This window comes from Ambystoma mexicanum, chromosome 1q, assembly GCF_040938575.1.
Source record: "Ambystoma mexicanum isolate Mex_15411 chromosome 1q, UKY_AmexF1_1, whole genome shotgun sequence".
Classification (NCBI taxonomy): domain Eukaryota; kingdom Metazoa; phylum Chordata; class Amphibia; order Caudata; family Ambystomatidae; genus Ambystoma; species Ambystoma mexicanum.
In genome coordinates this window covers 118118307-118137623 of record NC_090922.1, presented here as the reverse complement: position 1 = coordinate 118137623, position 19317 = coordinate 118118307, and positions in this window count along the sequence as shown.

The following is a 19317-nucleotide window of genomic DNA, read 5'->3' as shown; positions in this document are numbered from 1 at the left end:
TCAACTCCCATCAGTCTTACCAAGAACAGTCAATGGTTAGGGATCATTAGGGTTGTAGTCCAGGGGAGCAGCTGTAGGTTACAGATGTCTGCCTAGCACCACAAGAGCCGGCACCAAAATCACACCAACCCCATGACATGATAGAAGCTGTCCTGATTGGACATGATGTTTGGTACTTGATTTGAATATGCATGTGTGCGATCCGCCATAGCTTAAGGAGAGCATCCATGACTTACTAAAGTATAATGTGATCTTTTAAAGGGCAGCTGTGGTTCTTAGCACTTGCAGTAGTAGTGAGGGGGAGTTATGACTGCATTAGAGATGAAGTCAGAAGGAGCTCTAAGCAGCACCCCCACAGTTTCAGAGACTCTCTAGAGAAGGCAGCTTTCTCCGGAAACTTGGGCAGAGTCTGCTACAAGCATGTGCATGGACTGTTCAAGGAGCAGAAAGTCATTACCTTCCAAGCTTTACACCTTTTGATGCTTGCGGGACACATGCAGTGATGGGCAACCTGCAGATTTCTTGAGGTTTTAGACCACAAGTCCCATCAGCCCTAGCCAGCATAGTCGATGGTGAGGGATTATGGCATTCATAGGCCAAAACATCTGCAGGGTCATGGAATGCCTGCCAATGTATTAGGTGCATGACCATTGCCCACCCCGCATAGAGCTGCAGAAGCAGCCAAACGATTCTCTACGCTCTTAACATTACGCGTTGACTGGAGGGGGTCCAAAGTAAGGGGGGGACACAGCGCAAGGCAGAGGATCAACAAAGGATGTTCAAATTGTTTGCAGCTGCATTCACACCTCAGAGGGGTTCCCTTCCTTTATTCATTTTCTTACAGTAACTTTGGGTGTGAAGCTAAATACTGCCTGGCAGCGTTGGCAATATTTCTGAACATAACCAAAATGCGAAATGCATGATGTGCTGCTGGAGTCTACAGTTCAGAGAATAGGTAAGTCACATGTTTGAATCGGTTAGTGGCAGCGGCTTGTACAAATGATAGCGTGTGGGGGTGGAATATGGATAGTTAGGTGCAAGATAGCAGCTTGGAAAAGGAGCTCCTACCACCAGTTGTATAAATCCTGAAATGTCATAATTTCACTGACAACGACGTGCCGGTGCTACTCGCTCCTGGCCTTGTGTGAGCCCAGGGACTGGTGGGGGGATCTTCCATGATATCTGATTGGGGCCTGCCTGCTGCCTAGGTCTATATCGAGCCGGAGAGGGACAATGGTGGAGGGCTGAGCAGGTCCCTATTCTCTTTGATCCTGTGCCAAAGAGATGTGGACAGTGGTTCGGCCCATACTGACCGTGGTGCCCACAGATCGTTCCTCAGCTGGGCTTGAGGGTCCATCCTCCCCCACGATGTCCTGCGCCTGTGAGCAATGTTTACAAGAGGTGATTTGGTGCATTTAGGATTTTCTGCAAATGGGATCTTCTTCTGGTAGGCACTCCTGCAGGGATGATCCTAGAAGGCGGGTGCTGAATAACTATATTGGGGGCATTCCTCTCTGGGAGAAGGCTTGGGTGCAGTTTGATTCACTAGTGGATCAAGGCTGCCATTGATTTCATGTAATCTCAGGGTTGGACGTTGTGTGGTAGTTGCGGCTGAAGGTGGTATGCAGGAGTGCCCTGCCACTCAATGAAGCCCCGGTTATATATCATTAAAGAGACGGCGCTGATAACCAGTTTTATACACTTGCTGGTTGGCCACGTCCCTGATAACACTCCTTTCTAAAAGCAGATGAATACCAACTATTTTGGACTTCGTCTCCAAGAGAGCAATCTGGGTCAATTTCAAATGATGCATTTGTGGAAACTGAAGGAGATGTTGCTTTCATATCTGAAATAAAACCAATATTGCATGAATTAAAAGCCGTAATAGAGGACATTTACACCAAGCCCGATGTTCCCCATTCAACATGGAATTCATGCAAAACGGATATGAAAGGCTGGATGCCGGCTTACAAAAAGCCGAGCCGAGAATATTCGATGTGGGAGATATGGCAATGGATATGCAGGCACCTAACCAAGAGATGGAAAAGACCATAAAGAATACGCGAACCAATAGAGATGAATAGGAGACCACCTCCCGAAGGAAAAGTCTAAGGATTACCGAAGTACCAGGACCAATTCATTCAGGGTGGAGGGATGGGTTGGTTCAGCGGCTGCTCAGGGAAACTTTTGGTGGACCACAATTGATGACAAGGTTTGCAAAGGAGCTCCTCTAGAGATCCATTTCCGCCAGACCTTCTTCAGGTGCCCGGCAGAGACCCATTTTATATAATCCTTTTACTTACCGAAGAAAATGGAGTCTTGGAATATTGAGGAGCGCGAGGCTCTGTCTAGAGTTTGCTGCCAATGTCCAGGAGGCCAGAAAGAGTTTTTTTCTCTAGCGAAAATAATTGCTGGGATTTTTTTCACAGTGCGTGATGCTGTGTGTAATTTCATTGATCAGCGCCTCGATGCCCTTGGGCTGCTAGTGAGCTTTACAAATACAAATAAAAAAATGTATTGATAAGGTTCATCATCGTCCTGGTTTGATTGACCAAAAATTAATACGTTAATCAGTAAAACACTGTATCCAAAAAAACGGTCAAATGCAGCACGAAAATATAAAACAGAAATGCAAAGACAGGTTTACAGTATCTCGTTTGCATCCAAATGGAGTCATACAAAGCTACAACAACCTAAATGGTACTCTTTGAAACAAAGTTCAGGTCTGTACATTTTAGGCTACGGAGCACAAAAGGAGACACACCACCTCTCACCTATGAGGTGCTCAAAGGACTAGTGACAATGCTTACAAAACTAAGCATTCCTATTCTGCTTCTTCTTTGGGTCCGTTCCTGTGGCAGGAAGGAGGTCACCCTCAGGGCCAGTCCCCTTACCCTCGCAAAGCCACTGATTGATGCCTGATTGTCGCCCTAAAAGATTTTACTCCAAACCTGACAAGTACAGCTCAATCTGCTGTAAGTGGGACAGGCAAAGAAACAGTGTGTGTGAAGATGATTGCCTTGATGCCGCAAGGCAACGTCATGGCATTCGATCATTTGCAATTCCATACCGTGGATGTTGGTCAGTGAGTTGACCAAACTCTAATTTGGTTAACAGATGGTGCATCAAATGATTAGGGAGTAAATCAAGGGATTGCTCAAATCCCCCAAGGCAGTCTTCTACAGAAAACACAGCATAGCCACAGGACTCTGAGTAACATATGGCAACAGATAATCATCCCAACACACCCCAAATATTGCTTATAGTACCTCCCTTGCCCTTTCTTACATATTCTTAGAGGCAATCTTCCACTTTTATTGCCCTTCTTCAGTACTCGCCTTATTAACGTAGTTCACAAAGTTAAACCATCATAGTGTCAGCAAGGCTGTGAAATTTAATTTAACTGGGTTTGAAATGAGCTGCTTGGAGCCCCTCCTTCTGCTGTACATCAAAGAGACCTTCTCAATAGATAACAGGGAGGTAAAGAGCAATAGCTTGATGGCCACTTGTTCATTAACTATTATCCGTACCTTAAGTGGGGTTCCCATAACTATGCCCAAAGGCAAGAGCACAAAACCATCCTCAGCTTTTGGCAAGCGATTGACCTTACAAACGCCCCAAGCCTTGCCACCATACTGGGCAGATGGCACAGCCTATACCTGAAGTACCTGCAGGGCATGGTTCACAGCACCACCCCCTTCACCCAGAACTCCTGCTTTTACCAACTTGCGTCCCCCAACCTCCGTTCCCTGACAATCGAACACCAAGAGAAAGACACTCTATCATTTGCTCCTAGTTGGACCACCCGGTGGAGGTTCCATCCTAAATCTTCCACCCATTGCTAGGGACAGGATTCTGGACTTCGATTGATTGGGTCTGAAACATTGTGTGCCTCTACAGCTCTCAAACTCAAAAAGCTGCCTAATAGGTTTAAGGTTGGTCCTGGCTACGATGTCTGCTTTGTCCACAAAGAGGAATATCTGTATGGCCGCTCTCTCAGCCTGGGCCCCTCAGCTGCAATAGTGTGCAGGTTGGGCAGCAGGTTATTCATATAATGGGTGAACAGGGTGGGGGCCCGTGACTCACTGCTGCAGAGTTGCAAGAATAAAGCGCTTGGATGGCACCAACCATAATTGGTCTCACCCCAGGTGCAGAGAGTGCACCCAATAACATTGACCGGTATCCATCTCAATAGCAGAACTGAGATCAAGGAAGGTAGACACAGCTGGCACCTTTAAAGAGCCCCATACTTTTGATATTGTAATATATAATAAGAATTCACAAATTGGTTTTATGTTGTAGTTCGGCTCTGAACTACCCATAAGGAAACACTCATTTATTGTGAGATATTGCATGTTCATCAATGAGCCCTGGGCTGCATCCTCAGCTCACACACCCTTATTGCTGCCATCTTGTTGCAAACTGCGCCTTTTCCTTTCACTCCAGCCCTTATTCCTCAGAGGCCATGCCACCAGAGGCTGTCCTTCTTCGTATGCTTTCCCCAGGTAGGCTTGAGTGCTCTACTAGGATCTTACAATTACTGGGGGCAATGTTTTATGGGAGGAGGGCCCAACCTGCAGCCTTGGATGTCAGCAGAGATGGTTTCCCATCCCAAATCATTGACTGTCTGTGTAATGTTGATGGATCGATTTCACCTTCCTGTGTAACCAGTGCTCCTCTCTACATTATCCAATCAGTAATGCTCATACGTCTAGGTTGGAGGAGCAAGGTTCCCAGCAGCTATACATATCCCCCATGAGTATAGCACAGTTACATTTGTTGACTGAGCTTTTCTACGAATTTCAAGATGGAGGTGACTGTCCACTGACTTTTTTCGGCTTGCCGGTTTATGGGTTGGCTTATGGCTACCGTGTTGCACTGCTTGAATAGGATGACAGTAGTGAAGGAACATTTTTGCACGAATAGTTGTGGAGTGATACTTTGAAAAATGATCAAAGACAGGAAGGCTGTGCTTTCACATGACACTTTGCATGTGTAATGACTACAGCTCCAGGTCATGCATGGAACCAGTCTTGGTCACTTCCAAAGCATGGCACAGATAGACCTGGGTTTGATGGTCTGTCCGCTGAACTGCAATGCTAACCTTCAGATATGGACAGGGTTTGTTTGCTCCAGGTAAACATGCATCGATCAGACTTTTGTCTTGGAACTTGAGTGCTCTCAATTTTATGAACCACCAAAAGGAGCCGGCATAATTGCAGAGGCTTGAAGCCAGCATGGTTGTGTTACAGGAGAAGCACCTCACCTCCTTTGAACACATTGCCATTGTTAGTCCAGAGGACTCATCACTATGGCAGGCAAGTCCCTGGACTTTTGTGTCAAAAGGCTGATCACAGATTCATTCTGCAGATGGGTGATATTGGCTGGAAATGAGGTGACCCTAATATAGATGTATCCCCCAAACCTGGGCTCTCGACCTTGTATGGGAGATGTTGAAGAAGCGTGATGTGTCCGTTAGCTCATGATCTATTCTTCGGGTGGTGATTGTCATTCAATTTCAGATTAACAATAAGGCAGGCCAGGTTGGGGTTGCATGAGCCGCCAAAGTGATATGTCTAGAAGATGTTCCAGGGGACTAAAAGAGCACAGCCCTTGACACCCAATGTCTGCACTTACCCCTGCACTTGCCACCTGTTGGCCAGACCTTTACGTATTGCTATTATTCCTTTTCCCCATGTACTGCACTGTCCCCTCCCCTTTCCCCCACACTTTCCTCCTTCCCCCTTCTCATACACTTGCATGATCTCAATGACACCTGGCCTAGTAGGATCGTTGTCTGTCCTCCCTCTGTTCCCCCTCCCTTGCCTCGTCGCGCCTTGAAACACTTGTGTATACTCACGTTATAAATGCCATATCATATCATATCAAGCTATCAATACATCAGTCCTAGAATCCTCCTGGTGGATCAATTACACCGGTGTCTCCTGCAGCCGGCTGGGTTAGGGACTGACGGCGTCAGACCCCCCCAAGACCGATATTAGTCTATTGTTGAGTGGCGATTAAACTTGAGCTAACAGCTACTCTCCTGCAAAGATCACTATGGAAGTTTGTGTCAGGTACACGTACAGACTTAGAACCTCATTTTACAGAAAGGGTACATTTCATGGAATGGATCACCTTTGTTTGCCCTTTCCTGCAAAACAGTTACCTCTATGCAGTTCCCGCCATTTGTACTACAAGATGCAAAAAAGAGCTTTAAGACAGAGGATATCGCTTTAACACTTTTCTTACACCATATAATGCTAATGCTGCCTGCCACCTACAATGGATTCCCATGGAATTTGTCTGCTTCTAGCAGGTGCTAAAATCTGTCAGATTCCATAGCAATACTTAAGATTTACATCAGCATGAAGATGCCATGCTGCCTTAAAACCCTATGGATTATGAGGGCAGAGGCGCTATGCTCGGCATAAACAGAACTTCCATTCTATCTCAGTTCCCCCTCTAAAAAATGCTGACTCAGAATGCAAAGAGTGGTGTTAAGTTAGGTGTAACGCACATACGCCTCTATTGTGCACCGCTTTTCAGGCTCCGGTGGCTTGGCAAATGAGGCCAAACCTTTGGAACAGGGCTCAGAAAGTTATAGAGGCGTTCTTCTGTACAAGTGCTCTTCACCATTTGTCAAACCGTCAAGTTACATATGTTATGGTTGTTTATTTCCAGGTAAACGTGGATCTCGTGTGTCGTGAGGTGCGATATTGGCAGGGTAGATTTGTCAATAACGGGATTGGCCTTGATCTATGAAAAACAACTTAATCATGACCTTCATGGTAAAAGACAACTCAAAACGCACCTCTTCACTCAAAGTCTGGGTAACTAATGCACACCCTTACACCTCCAGAGATGACTCCTCACTCGCCCAACCATGCCTCCGCCCGCCACTTGCTCCCATATAAATACTGTAAATATTGTTTATTGTTTATACATTAATTATCTGTACTGTTAATACCATGCAATATGTCTGTCTTGTACATATACTCTGTGTAACAACTGTAACATACTTCCTCTGTAAGAAAGCACCCAGATGCCTTTGGGATTGGTGCGCTATATAAGCTTCAAAATAAATAAATACAATAAATAAAAAGACAAAAGCAAAAGGAGTTTTGGGAGGCAGATAATGAGAGGAAGCACTTGAATTCCAAAATCTTGGCTAGAATGTATGTATAGGTTTGAAGACAAAGGGCCTCATTACGACCCAGGCGGTAAGTTACCGCCTGGGCCGTGACTTTACCACCATGGCGTAAACTACGTTTACGCCATGGTGGTAGGCGGACTTACCGCCCCATTCCAACCTTGGCGGGGCAGTAAATCCCCATTTTCCCATTTTCCCTTCCCCATTCCCATTTTGCCCCATAGGGCATAATGGGAGTGGGGAAGGCGTTAATTACGCCACCGTAAATTACGGTGGCGTAATTAACTCCATGGTCCCTTAGCGCCATGGATTTTAACACCTGCTAAAAGCAGGTGTTAAAACCTCCATGGCGCTAAGGGACCTCGTACTCAGGCGGTAAGGGTCGGCGCTGTTTACGCCGCCGTAAAACCCTTACCGCCTGAGTCGTAATGAGGCCCAAAGACCCTGATTCACAGAGTGTTTTCCAATCGGGTTTTGCCATTATAAAACACTTCTGTGAATTAGGCCCAAAGTTGGGCCTTGGCAAGGCTTATAAGGAAGGAGGCCAACATGTTACCGAGATGATCCATAATCAAGATGGTCAGGTTGAAAATAACAGCCACATGATAAGCAAGGAAGTTGCATTTCCTACTATTTCAATGGATGTTTTTCAAAGCATTTTAAGTCCAAGGCAGGGATTGGCTAATATCTTGGCAAAATAGAATTGGCTTGAGTTAACGATACAGGGAGGGGAACATTATCAACATCAGTGACAAAACAGGAGATTTTTGTTATTTCAAAACCAGGAATTGTCATTTTCCTAACGTGTTCACTATTAAAAATATAGGAGGATGGATAGCTCAGGGGCAACACGTTTGTCTTGGAAGCAATACAACGTGGCGCAATACAGGTTCGAATCTGGATCCCGTGTTTGGTAACTACTCGCTGGTATTATGTGTGTTATAAATGAACAATAAATAAATAATTAAATACCCAATGCACACTAGACTGCAGGTAGTTTACTTAGCATCTTTGGAAAGGGAGCATTGTCACAATCACCTAGATAAACACTGATTATTGGTAAGTCCCTGTTACAAGTGTCCTTATATCTCCTGTTGTGAACAATCACTTTTGACAGTAAAACACTGGTATAACTTGCACCCAAACTGAAGTTGTTTCTGATGACTACCCTGATAGTGCTGGATTAATCAGGTTTCAGCTCTGGGTACTTTACTCGATGTTTTCGTAGATGGATGTTGATCATCCTGTACCCACCCTGATAAGTCTATCACTCTTGCATCTGTAGGTGCAGAAAAGGCATTTGATTCTATCAAATGCCCCCCCCGTGCCTTGAAGAAAACGTGGCCATATAGCTATATACCTGCTTTGATTAAACGTCTGTATTCGCTTGCCCTGATCAAAGAGAGGACACACCTTTTTATCTCTAGGGTGCTTAAGGGTGCCATAGAGGGTGGCTCCCTGTCATCTCTTTTATTTGCATTGGCATTTGAGCTACTGGTGTCATCTATCATGGATGAAATCAACGACTAAGCTATATATATATATATATATATATATATATATATGTATATATATATTTTCAGTGAAAAAACTTTGTTAGAGGGACGTTATGGTTAAGTTGCGCTACTAAAAACTTATGAAATTCCGTGAAAAAACTTTGTTAAAGGGACGTTATGTTTAAGTTGCGCTACTAAAAACCTATGAAATTCAGTGAAAAAACTTTGTTAAAGGGACGTTATGGTTCTAAGTAAAACCGAAAAACCCTTGAAATTCGCCAGTTATGGTAAGCTAAGCAACCATAACTCGCACAACCACTGTGCACTGCTAAGACTAACACCCATGACATCAAAGATGACATCACAAATGTCATTGATGATATCACATGTGCATTTACATTTCATGAAATGTCTGTACAAGGGATTCTTATAATGTTGAGAAAAAAGTGTCAACGATCATTGGAATACATATCATGAGCTACGTAGTGCATTAAACAATGCATTGATATAAATAGCATTCTATTATGAAGTTCTTTACAGTATAGTAAGCTACTCATGCAGAAACATATGCATTGTGTGCAGCATACATGATGAAGGTATAATATTCATAATATTGATATGTTGAATAATGAAATGATAACTGTTTTCTTATTAGAGTTTTGGGTACTGTGAAATATGTAATAAGTAGCTAATAAAACCCATGTATTATATAATTGCATTATTACAGACAAAACATAAACACAATAACACATACAAACATGGATATGTACAGGGAAAGTGAAGTAAGCAAAAAAGCAGAAGTAGTAGCAGAAACAATTCATAACCTAACTGATTATTTTTATGCTAATAAATGATTGCTCGGTTTCAAAGTTGCTATTTACCCTATGTATATGTATCACATGATGTGACTGGAGCCTAAGGAAAGTAGTGTGAGTACAATGTATACAAATATGAGTATATACAGGGAAAGTATAGTAATAAAAAAAAACAACATAACTATCAGAAAGTGCTGATAACTCTACTGATTATTTTAATGCACAGAAAGGATTGCTGTCTTTCAAGCTTGTGTCTTCCCCTATGTATATGTTTCATATGATATGACTGAACCCTAAGGGAATTACTGTCAGAACATACTTGAAGGATAACTCTACAAATATAGTACGTTTATAATTTTTTGTTCCTGACTGTTAATGAAGAAAACCATGTCGCCTACATATGTCAGTAAAGGAAAAAAGAGGGAGACAGACATGTGATGTCACCAGTGATGTCATCAATGACATTTGTGATGTCATCTTTGATGTCCTGGGTGTTAGTCTTAGCAGTGCACGGTGGTGGCGCGAGTTATGGTTGCTTAGCTTACCATAAATGGCGAATTTCAAGGTTTTTTCAGTTTTACTTGGAACCATAACGTTCCTTTAACAAAGTTTTTTCACTGAATTTCATAGGTTTTTAGTAGCGCAACTTAACCATAACGTCCCTTTAACAACATTTTTTCACTGAATGTCATAGGTTTTTAGTAGCGCAACTTAACCATAACGTCCCTTTAACAAAGTTTTTTCATTGAATTTCATAGGTTTTTATTAGTGCAACTTAACCATAATGTCCCTTTAACACATATTTTTTTACTGAATTTCATAGGTTTTTATTAGTGCAACGTAACTATAACGTCCTTTTCAATGGATGAAGACCACTAGCATCCTAGGTTCTCAAAGTGGGAACCTGGGGTGGTAAAAAAAAGATATTTCTTGCCAAATCGGAACACCTGGAAAAGGAAAATTTTTTACCAAGATGGACACCATGGAAAGGGAAGGCGGAGTGTATAAAGAGAACAAAACAGGGCATCGGCGGGAGGTGGGGGGTACAGGAGGTGAACAAGGGGCATCATAGGAGGGGGGGAAGAGAGGAAGACACGGGGCATGAGCGGGGGGTGGAGGGAACAGGAGGAACACACGGGGCATGAGCGGGGGGTGGGTGGAACAGAAGGAAGACAAGGGGCATCAGCGGGGTGTGGGGGGAAAAAGAGGTCAACAAGGGGCATCATAGGAGGGGGGACAAGAGGAAGACACGGGGCATGAGCGGGGGGTGGGGGGAACAGGAGGCCGAAACGGGACATGAGCGGGGGGTGGGGGGAACAAGAGGTCAACAAGGAGCATCATAGGAGGGGGGACAAGAGGAAGACACGGGGCATGAGCAGAGGGTGGGGGGAACAGGAGGACGACAGGGAGCATGAGCAGGGGGTGGGGGGAACAGGAGGAAGAAAGGGGGCATGGGGGGGAACAGGAGGAAGACAGGGGGCATGAGCAGGGGGTGGGGGGGAACAGGAGGAAGACACAGGGCATGAGCGGGGGTGGGGGGGAACAGGAGGAAGACATGGGGCATCAGCAGGGGTGGGGGGAACAGGAGGAAGACACGGGGCATGAGCGGGGGGTGGGGGGAATAGGAGGAAGACACAGGGCATGAGCGGGGGTGGGGGGAACAGGAGGAAAATACGGGGCATGAGCAGGGGGTGGGGGAACACGAGAGAGACACGGGGCATGAGCGGGGGATGGGGGGAAAGGAGGAAGACATGGGACATGAGCAGGGGGTGGGGGGAACAGGAGAGAGACGTGGGGCATGAGCGGGGGTGAGGGAACAGGAGGAAGACACGGGGTATGAGCGGGGGTGGGGGGAACAGGAGAGAGACACGGGGCATGAGCCGGGGATGGGGGGAACAGGAGGAAGACACAGGGCATGAGCAGGGGGTGGGGGGAACAGGAGAGAGACACGGGGCATGAGCAGGGTGTGGGGGGAACAGGAGAGAGACACGGGGCATGCGCGGCGGATGAGGGGGAATAGGAGAGATACACAGGACATAAGCGGGGGGTGGGGGAATAGGAGATAGACACAGGGCATGAGCGGGGGTGGGGGGAACAGGAAAGAGACACAGGAACTGAGCGGGGGTGAGGGGAACAGGAAAGAGACACGGGGCATGAGCGGGGGGGAACAGGAGGGACAAACGGGGCATGAGCAGGGGGTGGGGGAACAAGGGGCAGACACGGGGCATGAGCGGGGGGTGGGGGAAACAGGAGGAAGACACAGGGCATGAGCGGGTGGTGGGTGGAACAGGAGAGAGACACGGGGCATGAGTGGGAGTGGGATTAACAGGAGAGAGACACAGGGCATGAACGGGGGTGGGGGGAACAGGAGGAAGACGCGGGGCATGAGCGGGGCTTGGGGGAACAGGAGTGAGACACAGGGCATGAGCGGGGGGTGGGGGAACAGGAGGGAGTCACGGGGCATGAGCGGGGGGCGGGGGAACAGGAGAGAGACACGGGGCATGAGCAGGGGGGTGGGGGGGACAGGAGAGAGACACGGGGCATGAGCAGGGGGTGGGGGGAAAAGGAGGAAAACACGGGGCATGAGCAGGGGGTGGGGGAACAGTAGGAAGACACAGGGCATGAGTGGGGGTGGGGGGAAAAGGAGAGAGACACACGGCATGAGCGGGGGAGTGGGGGAGAACAGGAGGGAGACACGGTGCATGAGCGGGGGTGGGGGGAAAAGGAAAGAGACACAGGGCATGAGCGGGGGGTGGGGGAACAGGAAAGAGACACGGGGCATGAGGGGGGTGGGGGGAATAGGAGAGACACACGGGCCATGAGCGAGGGTGAGGGGAACAGGATAGAGACACGGGGCATGAGCAGGGGGTGGGGGAACAGGAGAGAGACACGGGGCATGAGCCAGGGGTGGGGGGAACAGGAGGAAAACACGGGGCATGAGCGGGGGGGAACAGGAGGAAGACACGGGGCATGAGCGGGGGTGGGGGGAAACGGAGGGAGACACGGGGCATGAGCGGGGGATGGGGGGAACAGGAGGAATACACAGGGCATGAGCGGGGGGTGTGGGGCAACAGGAGAGATACACGGGGCATGAACGGGGGGTGGAGGAACAGGAGAGAGACACGGGCATGAGCGGGTGGTGGGGGAACAGGAGGGAGACACGGGGCATGAGCGGGTAGTGGGAGGAATAGGAGGGAGACACGGGGCATGAGCGGGGGGTGGGGGGAACACGAGAGAGACACGGGCATGAGCGGGGGGTGGGGGAAAAGGAGAGATACACGGGGCATGAGCGGGGGGTGGGGGGAACAGGAAAGAGACAAGGGGCATGAGCAGGGGGGGAACAGGAAAGAGACACGGGGCATGAGCGGGGGGTGGGGGGATCAGGAGGGAGACACGGGGCATGAGCGGGGGGTGGGGGGAACAGGAGAGAGACACAGGGCATGAGCGGGGGGTGGGGGGAACAGGAGGGAGACATGGGGCATGAGCGGGGGGTGGGGAGAACAGGAGAGAGATACGGGGCATGAGCGGGGGGTGGGGGGAACAGGAGGAAAACACGGGGCATGAGCAGGGGGTGGGGGGAACAGGAGATAGACACGGGGCATGAGCGCGGGGTGGGGGGAACAGGAGAGAGACACGGGGCATGAGTGGGGGTGGGGGAACAGGAGGGAGACACAGGGCATCAGCGGGGGTTGGAGGAACAGGAGGAAGACACAGGGCATCAGCGGGGGTGGGGGGAACAGGAGGAAGACACGGGGCATGAGCGGTGGGTGGGGGGGAACAGGAGGAAGACACAGGGCATCAGCAGGGATGGGGGAACAGGAGGAAGACACGGGGCATCAGCAGGGGGTGGGGGAACAAGAGGTCAAAAAGGGGCATCATAGGAGGGGGGACAAGAGGAAGACAAGGGGCATGAGCGGGGGGTGGGGGGAACGGGAGAGAGACACGGGCATGAGTTGGGGTGGGGGGAACAGGAAAGAGACACAGGAACTGAGCGGGGGTGAGGGGAACAGGAAAGAGACACGGGGCATGAGCGGGGGGGAACAGGAGGGACAAACGGGGCATGAGCAGGGGGTGGGGGAACAAGGGGGAGACACGGGGCATGAGCGGGGGGTGGGGGAAACAGGAGGAAGACACAGGGCATGAGCGGGTGGTGGGTGGAACAGGAGAGAGACACGGGGCATGAGCGGGGGTGGGAGGAACATGAGAGAGACACAGGGCATGAACGGGGGTGGGGGGAACAGGAGGAAGACGCAGGGCATGAGCGGGGCTTGGGGAACAGGAGTGAGACACAGGGCATGAGCGGGGGGTGGGGGAACAGGAGGGAGACATGGGGCATGAGCGGGGGGTGGGGAGAACAGGAGAGAGATACGGGGCATGAGCGGGGGGTGGGGGGAACAGGAGGAAAACACGGGGCATGAGCAGGGGGTGGGGGGACAGGAGAGAGACACGGGGCATGAGCGCGGGGTGGGGGGAACAGGAGAGAGACACGGGGCATGAGTGGGGGTGGGGGAACAGGAGGGAGACACGGGGCATGAGCGGGGGGTGGGGGGGAACAGGAGGAAGACACAGGGCATCAGCGGGGGTTGGAGGAACAGGAGGAAGACACAGGGCATCAGTGGGGGTGGGGGGAACAGGAGGAAAACACGGGGCATGAGCGGTGGGTGGGGGGAACAGGAGGAAGACACAGGGCATCAGCAGGGATGGGGGGAACAGGAGGAAGACACGGGGCATCAGCAGGGGGTGGGGGAACAAGAGGTCAAAAAGGGGCATCATAGGAGGGGGGACAAGAGGAAGACATGGGGCATGAGCGGGGGGTGGGGGGAACGGGAGAGAGACACGGGCATGAGTTGGGGGTGGGGGGAACAGGAGAGAGACATGGGGCATAAGCGGGGGTTGGGGGGAACAGGAGGTAGACACAGGGCATGAGCGGGGGTGGGGGAACAGGAGGGAGTCACGGGGCATGAGCGGGGGGCGGGGGAACAGGAGAGAGACACGGGGCATGAGCAGGGGGGTGGGGGGGAACAGGAGAGAGACACGGGGCATGAGCAGGGGGTGGGGGGAACAGGAGGAAAACACGGGGCATGAGCAGGGGGTGGGGGGAACAGTAGGAAGACACAGGGCATGAGTGGGGGGTGGGGGGAAAAGGAGAGAGACACACGGCATGAGCGGGGGAGTGGGGGAGAACAGGAGGGAGACACGGTGCATGAGCGGGGGTGGGGGGAAAAGGAAAGAGACACAGGGCATGAGCGCGGGGTGGGGGAACAGGAAAGAGACACGGGGCATGAGGGGGGTGGGGGGAATAGGAGAGACACACGGGCCATGAGCGGGGGTGAGGGGAACAGGATAGAGACACGGGGCATGAGCAGGGGGTGGGGGAACAGGAGAGAGACACGGGGCATGAGCCGGGGGTGGGGGGAACAGGAGGAAAACACGGGGCATGAGCGGGGGGAACAGGAGGAAGACACGGGGCATGAGCGGGGGTGGGGGGAAACGGAGGGAGACACGGGGCATGAGCAGGGGATGGGGGGAACAGGAGGAATACACAGGGCATGAGCGGGGGGTGTGGGGCAACAGGAGAGATACACGGGGCATGAACGGGGGGTGGGGAAACAGGAGAGAGACACGGGCATGAGCGGGTGGTGGGGGAACAGGAGGGAGACACGGGGCATGAGCGGGTGGTGGGGGGAACAGGAGGGAGACACGGGGCATGAGCAGGGGGTGGGGGGAACACGAGAGAGACACGGGCATGAGCGGGGGGTGGGGGAAAAGGAGAGATACACGGGGCATGAGCGGGGGGTGGGGGGAACAGGAAAGAGACAAGGGGCATGAGCGGGGGGGAACAGGAAAGAGACACGGGGCATGAGCGGGGGGTGGGGGGATCAGGAGGGAGACACGGGGCATGAGCGGGGGGTGGGGGGAACAGGAGAGAGACACAGGGCATGAGCGGGGTGTGGGGGGAACAGGAGGGAGACACGGGGCATGAGCGGGGGGTGGGGAGAACAGGAGAGAGATACAGGGCATGAGCGGGGGGTGGGGGGAACAGGAGGAAAACACGGGGCATGAGCAGGGGGTGGGGGGAACAGGAGAGAGACACGGGGCATGAGCGCGGGGTGGGGGGAACAGGGGAGAGACACGGGGCATGAGTGGGGGGTGTGGGAACAGGAGGGAGACACGGGGCATGAGCGGGGGGTGGGGGGAACAGGAGGAAGACACAGGGCATCAGCGGGGGTTGGAGGAACAGGAGGAAGACACAGGGCATCAGCGGGGGTGGGGGAACAGGAGGAAGACACGGGGTATGAGCGGTGGGTGGGGGGGAACAGGAGGAAGACACAGGGCATCAGCAGGGGTGGGGGGAACAGGAGGAAGACACGGGGCATCAGCAGGGGGTGGGGGAACAAGAGGTCAAAAAGGGGCATCATAGGAGGGGGGACAAGAGGAAGACATGGGGCATGAGCGGGTGTGGGGGGAACGGGAGAGAGACACAGGCATGAGTTGAGGGTGGGGGGAACAGGAGAGAGACATGGGGCATGAGCGGGGGTTGGGGGGAACAGGAGGTAGACACAGGGCATGAGCGGGGGTGGGGAGGAACAGGAGGAAGACACGGGGCATGAGAGGGGGTGGGGGGAACAGGAGAGAGACACGGTGCATGAGCAGGGGTGGGGGGAACACAAGAGAGACACGGGGCATGAGCGGTGGGTGGGGGCACAGGAGGAAGACACAGGGCATCACCGGGGGGTGGGGGGAACAGGAGGGAGACGCGGGGGTGGGGGGAGCAGGAGAGAGACACAGGGCATGAGCGGGGGTGGGGGGAACTGGAGGGAGACACGGGGAATGAACGGGGGGTGGGGAACAGTAGGGAGACACGGGGCATGAGTGGGGGGAACAGGAGAGAGACACGGGGCATGAGCGGGGGGTTGGGGGAACAGGAGGAAGACACGGGGCATCAGCAGGGGTGGGGGGGAACAGGAGGAAGACACAGGGCATCAGCAGGGGGTGGGGGGAACAGGAGGAAGACACGGCGCATGAGCGGGGGGTGGAGAGGAACAGGAGGAAGACACGGGGCATCAGCGGGGGGTGGGGGGAATAGGAGGAAGACACAGGGCAACAGCGGGGTGTGGGGGGAACAAGAGGTCAACAAGGGGTATCATAGGAGGGGGGACAAGAGGAAGAAACGGGGCATGAGCGGGGGGTGGGGGGAACAGGAGAGAGACATAGGGCATGAGCGGGGGTGGGGGAGGAACAGGAGAGAGACACGGGGCATGAGCGGAGGGTGGGGGGAACAGGAGGAAGACACGGGGCATGAGCGGGGGTGGGGGGAACAGGAGGAAAATACGGGGCATGAGCAGGGGGTGGGGGGGAACACGAGAGAGACACGGGGCATGAGCGGGGGTCGGGGGGAACAGGAGAGAGACAAGGGGCATGAGCGGGGGTGGGGGAACAGGAGGAAGACACGGGGCATATGCGGGGGTGGGGGGAATAGGAGAGATACACGGACATAAGCGGGAGGTGGGGGAACAGGAGATAGACACGGGGCATGAGCGGGGGTGGGGGGAAGAGGAGGGAGACACAGGGCATGAGCGGGGGGTGGGAGGAACAGGAAAGAGACACGGGGCATGAGCGGGGGTGAGGGGAACAGGAAAGAGACAAGGGGCATGAGCGGGGGGAACAGGAGGGACAAACGGGGCATGAGCGGGGGGTGGGTGGAACAGGAGAGAGACACTGGGCATGAGCGGGGGTCGGGGGAACAGGAGAGAGACACGGGGCATGAACGGGGGTGGGGGGAACAGGAGGAAGACACGGGGCATGAGCGGGGGTGGGGGGAACAGGAGAGAGACACGGGGCATGAACGGGGTGGGGGGAACAGGAGGAAGATAAGGGGCATGAGCGGGGGCTGGGCGGAACAGGATTGAGACTCAGGGCATGAGCGGGGGGTGGGGGAACAGGAGGGAGTCACGGGGAATGAGCGGGGGATGGGGGAACAGGAGGAAGACACAGGGCATGAGCGGAGTGTGGGGGGAACAGTAGGAAGACACAGGGCATGAGCGGGGGTGGGGGGAAAATGAGAGAGACACGGGGCATGAGCAGGGGGTGGGGGGAACAGGAGAGAGACACAGGGCATGAGCGGGGGGTGGGGGAGAACAGGAGGGAGACACGGTGCATGAGCGGGGGGTGGGGGAAAAGGAAAGGGACACAGGGCATGATCGGGGAGTGTGGGCAACAGGAAAGAGACACAGAGCATGAGCGGGGGTGGGGGGAATAGGAGAGACACACGGGCCATGAGCGGGAGGTGAGGGGAACAGGATAGAGACACGGGGCATGAGCAGGGGGTGGGGGAACAGGAGAGAGACACGGGGCATGAGCCGGGATGGGGGAAACAGGAGGAAAACACCGGGCATGAGCGGGGGGGGAACAGGAGGAAGACACGGGGCATGAGCGGGGGTGGGGGGAAAAGGAGAGAGACCCAGGGCCTGAGCGGGGGCTGGGGGGAACAGGAGAGAGACCCGGGGCATGAGCCGGGGGTGGGGGGTCAGGAGAGAGACACGGGTCATGAGCGGGGGGTGGGGGGAACAGGAGAGACACACAGGGCATGAACAGGAGGTGGGGGAACAGGAGAGAGACACGGGGCAGGGGGTGGGGGAACAGGAGGAAAACACAGGGCATGAGTGTGGGGTGGGGGAACAGGAGGAAGACACAGGGCATGAGCGGGGGTGGGGGAACAGGAGGGAGACACCGGGCATGAGCGGCGGATGGGGGGAATAGGAGAGATACATGGGACATGAGCGGGGGGTGGGGGGAACAGGAGATAGACACGTGGCATGAGCGGGGGTGGGGGGAACAAGAGGAAGACACGGGGCATGAGCGGGGGTGGGAGGAACAGGAGAGAGACACAGGGCATGAGCCGGGGATGGGGGGAACAGGAGGAAGACACGGGGCATGAGCGGGGGGTGGGGGGAACAGGAGAGAGACACGGGGCATGAGCGGCGGATGGGGGAATAGGAGAGATACACGGGACATGAGCGGGGCGTGGGGGGAACAGGAGATAGACACGGGGCATGAGCGGGGGTGGGGGTAACAGGAGGGAGACACAGGGCATGAGCTGGGGGTGGGGGGAACAGGAAAGAGACACGGGGCATGAGCGGGGGTGAGGGGAACAGGAAAGAGACACGGGGCATGAGCGGGGGGAACAGGAGGGAAAAACGGGGCATGAGCGGGGGGTGGGGGAACAAGAGGGAGACACTGGGCATGAGCGGGGGGTGGGGGAACAGGAGGAAGACACAGGGCATGAGCGGGTGGTGGGTGGAACAGGAGAGAGACACGGGGCATGAGCGGGGGTGGGGGGAACAGGAGAGGGACACGGGGTATGAACGGGGGTGGGGGGAACAGGAGGAAGACACGGGGCATGAGCGGGGGCTGGGGGAACAGGAGTGAGACACAGGGCATGAGCGGGGGTGGGGGGAACAGGAGAGAGACACGGGGCATGAACGGGGTGGGGGGAACAGGAGGAAGACACGGGGCATGAGCGGGGGCTGGGCGGAACAGGATTGAGACACAGGGCATGAGCGGGGGGTGGGGGAACAGGAGGGAGTCAAAGGGCATGAGCGGGGGGTGGGGGGAACAGGAGAGAGACACGGGGCTTGAACGGGGGTGGGGGGAACAGGAGGAAGACATGGGGCATGAGCGGGGGCTGGGGGAACAGGAGTGAGACGCAGGGCATGAGCGGGGGGTGGGGGAACAGGAGAGAGACACGGGGCATGAGCGGGGGTGGGGGGAACAGGAGAGAGACATGGGGCATGAGCGGGGGTGGGGGGAACAGAAGGAAAACACAGGGCATGAGCAGGGGGTGGGGGGAACA